The sequence below is a fragment of the Oryzias melastigma genome, linkage group LG2 (genome assembly GCF_002922805.2).
Source record: "Oryzias melastigma strain HK-1 linkage group LG2, ASM292280v2, whole genome shotgun sequence".
Taxonomy (NCBI): Eukaryota; Metazoa; Chordata; class Actinopteri; order Beloniformes; family Adrianichthyidae; genus Oryzias; species Oryzias melastigma.
This window is the reverse complement of record NC_050513.1, coordinates 17,076,650-17,081,712: the sequence shown is the minus strand read 5'-3', so window position 1 is coordinate 17,081,712 and position 5,063 is coordinate 17,076,650. Positions and strand designations below refer to the sequence as shown.

The window sequence follows — 5,063 nt, the reverse complement described above, 5'->3', positions numbered from 1 at the left end:
TTCCCAGGAGACTCAATGAGTTTAATACAGTGTTGCTCCTTACGCTAAAACTAAACCATTCACTCTACTGCCTAACTATGTTGCCACAAGGAGGCTAAAGATAAAAAAGAGAGTGTTGTGTCAGGAAATGAATCTGACATAAAATCTTCTCCAAACCTATGATATCCATACAGGATCAGTTGAGGCCCGCGTTAACAATGACCGCCATCGGTGCTGTTCACTGACAGGGTGCCGGTGGAAATTGGACTACTGTTGGTCAAAGAAGGAGAGGAGAAAGGAAGGTTCGTAGGAAGAGAGAGAAGATGGAAGTCACTAGTGTTGGACTGAGAGTTGGGAGTTTGAATGTTGGAACTATGACAGGAAAGGGTAGAGAGTTAGTGGACATGATGCAGAGGAGAAAGGTAGATCAGGTGGAAAGGTAGCAAGGCTAGAAGCTTAGGAGCATGGTTCAAGTTGTTCTATCATGATGGAGATGGGAAGAGAAATGGAGGAGGAGTTATGACTTTCAAGAAACAGTTGAAACAGGCTCTGGTGGTCAGGAGATACTCCCAGATGACTGGATAACTACAGCTAATGTGATCAGGGAGACAGGTAGGAGTGTACTTGGTGTGTCATCAGGAAAGAGAGTTGATAAGGAGACTTGGTGGTGGAATGAGGAGGTGCAGGAGTGTATACGGAGTAAGAGACTAGCTAAGAAGAAGTGGGACACTGAAAGGACTGAGGAGAGATAGATAGATAGATAGATAGATAGATAGATAGATAGATAGATAGATAGATAGATAGATAGATAGATAGATAGATAGATAGATAGATTAGGGTGATCAAGGATAGGAACAGTAATGTGGTGACAGGTGTCAGTGGTGTAATGGAAAGATGGAAAGAATAGCAGCAGAGCTGGAGGTAGCAGAGATGAAGATGCTGAGGTTCTCTTTGGGAGTGACCAGGATGGATAGGACCAGGAATGAATACATCAGAGGGACAGCACATATTAGAGGTTTTGGAGATAAAGTCAGAGAGGCCAGACTGAGATGGTTTGGACATGTTCAGAGGAGAGACAGTGAATATATTGGTAGAAGGATGCTGAGTCTAGAGCTGCAGGAAAGAGGTCTAGAGGAAGACCAAAGAGGAGGTTTATGGATGCAGTGAATGAAGACATGAAGGTGGCTGGTGTTAGAGAACTCAGAAGTCAGGGTTGGATGGAGAAAGATGATTCGGTGTGTCGACTCATTTAGAGAAAAGCCAAAAGGAAAAGAAGAACCTGACACCACGTGACAGAAGCTAAGAGGAGGGATGGAGCGTCAAGCTGTCAAATTGCCAGACTGTTAAATTCAATTACTGTAAAAGGGCTGGAGAAACGTGAAGTCATGAGATCTTCTGCTAATGAGCAACACTTCGTCATTCCAGACATGCAAGTCGGGCTGGCTCTCTGCTGCATGGGGCCCTAGGCAAAACCTGATGTGACTAATCATCATTCACACTGAAAAATCTAAAAAAAGAAAATTGTTCAGTAAATTAGACAAACCATATCTTTTCAGCTCATTTAGAATCACAGTTTTCCATCTGAATGTTTTCTTCTCTGCAGGTAAAGCAGCTTAGCTCTGAGATGAACTAACAGAAAAGGCTGTGATCATAATGTCTACAAGGAAAAACTTTCATGAAGCACAGCAGCGGCAGTATCATGGTGTGGTGTTCAGTGAAAACTTTTTAAATTTGATCTCATTTGAACATAAAAACCATCACATTAGATTAGCAACCAATGTCTATAATTTAAAAAATGGATGTTAAATGTCATTTTATAGCTAAAACTGTTTGTTTCCTATTGATTGTATTCGACCATTGAGGTTAAAATAGAAAATAATTTAAAACACTTTGTCTTAACACATTCATATTTTGTATTTTTTAATAATCTAATTTTTTATAAGTACGTTAAAGTGAAAACACACTCACCATGAAGAAGAAAGTGGAAAGTTGGAGCCTCTGTCTCCTGCTCTGGCTGTTCTGACATGGAGGAAAACTCTCAACTTCCTCATTTTCTAATAAAGGAACACCTGAACAGAGCTCCGCCCCCTGTATGTTTTTGTTTAGTCTCACTTAAGGAAGAGGAGCAGCTTTAGTTTGGAAGAATGTTCTGCAGCAGAACCACATTCCTGCGGCCCGTTTCAAGAAGCAGGTTCAACAAATTTAGAGTTGAAACCTGAACTCAGAGTCCGTGGACTGAACACCTGAAAAGAGTTGATTCAGTCAACTTGAAGTTGTTAGAACCAGAATCAGGTGTGAGCGTCGCGACCATTAAAAGCCCTGATCAATGGAGCAAAGACACCACGATTCTCCATGGCAACGGGAACAAACACCTGAGTTTGTACTTCCGGTGACAGAAATTGCTGAGTTCCTGCAAGCATATGCCGACTAGGAGCACATTTTCTGCAAGAAAAGCAACACAGCTGCAGCGGTAGAACAGAGAGAAAATATCTGCAGAGTTAATGCGTACGTCTACATTTGAATCATTTCGATTCAGGATAAGAACTAAATATTGTCAGGATGTTCATTTTGTCACTTGTTAATTAAGAAATGGTTTTTGATCTGTTAATAATTTAACCAGTAATCTCCGAAATCGCATGAGTGACCGTTTTCATTAACCCCCCCCACACACACCCACCACATACACACACCAATGTCACTGGACGCTATAAAGAAACACTGGAGCTGCCTGGAATATGCTAAAATGTGTATTTATTTAATTTTAATTCTCAAGACTTAAAAAATATTCGCTGAAAAGTTTTCATTGTATTTTGTTTTTATTTTTTTACCATCAAAACATTTTCCTGAATCGTGGGTTGAACTCAGGCCTTCACAGGAGGAAGGAGCTTTGCTGACAACCGAGCTAACATTTGTCACATAGCACGGTAGATGAGTTGACACGCTTTCCAGGTGTTTGAAATGTAATGATTTCCATTGTTAAGGGTTTAAAATGAGGAAAAGAAAACTCTGTATTTTTTAATAGCGAGTCCCTGGAAAAACTCACTATTTATAATATCACTCAAATAAAAATGAATCGAGGAAACTGCAGTCAATCGACTCGTGTCCTCCAAATCCTCTCCTGACATAAATAACATTTCCTCTGGATTAATCAGCCTCCTCTCTACTTGATCCTCTATGAATGAACATGTCATTTTGGTTACTGTGTCGTGTAAACGTAACGTCTCTAATGTGAATGTTCTCTAAATGTTGACAAGGAACTCATATTTGAACATCTTTCACTTTAAAAAGTTGCGCATACCGCAAGAATTCTAAGTTTCCTGAACAAAACCTGCTCCAGACCAGGTTTTGTTCACAGACTCAGTTGCCATAGTGACTGATTCTGAGTTCAGCTTAACCCGCTTCATGGTTTCGCCCGCTTTCTCGGGTTTTGAGTTATCTCTCTTTCTGAAACCGAAAATTTGGAGTTTTCCTGAATTTAGAGTTCACGAACTCAGAGTTCCAACAAAACCTGCTTCTTGAAACGGGCCTGAAGAACATCTTTGTTCCTTGATAACAGGATGTGTTGAAGGCTGCAGACTCTTCAGAAGATGCATGAATGAAGGAGTGCTGCCCCCTGCTGGACAGCTTTCTGACAGCAACTCAGCAGTGAAGCTTCAGGATGGAGTCAGTTCCAACAGATCAGATCAACGTTCTGCTCTCTGCTAAAGAGGAAGAACGTCTCCTTCTAAAGGGAATCCAGAGTTCGTGATCACAAACATCAACTGTTTCTGTTGTCAGGAGCTGCAGAAAGATGAGACTCTGTGTTTTCCAGCTGCTGCAGCGTCAACAGTTTGTTAGATCTTCATCCTGTAGCTCCTGAAACATCAGCAGAAGAGCAGCAGCCATGAAGGGACTGAGAACAGACGCATACTCTGACCTTCATCAGCTGCAGTTATCACCATGCTCCGCCCCCAGTCTGCAGCAGCTTCTGGTGCCTCTATCCTCTCTCTGAGTCTCTGCAGAGTTTTTTCTGGTTTGGTGGCAACAGCATCAGAGCCAGATAAACAAAGAAAGTCAGCTGAGAAGAAACAGCTCAGAGGCTCTGCAGCCGACGGTGGAGAAGAATCTTGTAAAAAAAAAAAAAAAAAATGGATGTCATAAACCAAATACATGAAAAAGAAAGATCTTAGTCATTGAAAGACTGGAAAATGTCCTGATGTGAGTGAACTTACAGCATCAAATAGTAATGATCCCCTAATCAAAATGAAACCAAACCAAATGCACTTTACTTTGAAGCATCAAACAGATCTGTTCATGGAAGTGAAATCTCGCAAATTCTAGTTGTATGGGTTCTGTTTTTCTGTTAAAAGATAACTTTGCATACATAGCTAAAACAATACAGTCATTCCTCCATTAAAAGCAAACAAACAATTTGGTCCCATGTTAGACATATTTCTCTCAGACATTCAAAAGCTGAATAAAAGGTTAAAAGAAAAGCAGGTATCAATTATTTTGTTGTATAAACAGAATAAGATTTAAGGTTTATTAGTTATTGAAACAGAAATAAATGAAGATCATTTTTTAAATCAGTGTTTATTTTGTCTTATAATGAAATAAACTTTTTTTTAATCACTTTCAAACATTTTTTTATTTAACAAGTCTAACAAAGAAATATAAACGAGTTACAGCTTTAACCTCTTTGCAGTATGTTGGTGGAAGAATGTATGCATTCTGAAGATCTTTATTCATCTTATTTTGCTATTAATATGTTAAATCTCATTGTTATGTTTCATAAATGTGTACAAAAATATGTAATAATTCATTAAATAAAGACGGCTACTCTATTGTATTTTTTACTGTTTAATAAGGATTTTACAATTATTGTTTTTTTATTGACAACAGTCTAATGTTTAACTGTACTAATTATTCTCTGTAAATGCTATATATTTGTGATGTTTTTGCTTTTAGTTTTTCTTTAGATTTCTTTATATATTACTATATTTTAGGGATACATCATACAAATGTGATCAAGTCCATTTAGTTTTAGATGTGTTTTGTAGTCAAATCTGAACGTTGTAATCAGCCATGGTGTGATGACATCACGA

General features: G+C 38.8%; 1 protein-coding gene across 1 annotated transcript in view; it reads right to left on the bottom strand.

The window, feature by feature from the left end:
- LOC112156756 (NACHT, LRR and PYD domains-containing protein 12-like) overlaps window positions 1-5,063 on the bottom strand; it is a gene marked incomplete at its 5' end in the record, with an annotated part of 84,657 nt that overhangs the window by 16,188 nt on the left and 63,406 nt on the right. The window lies entirely within an intron of this gene.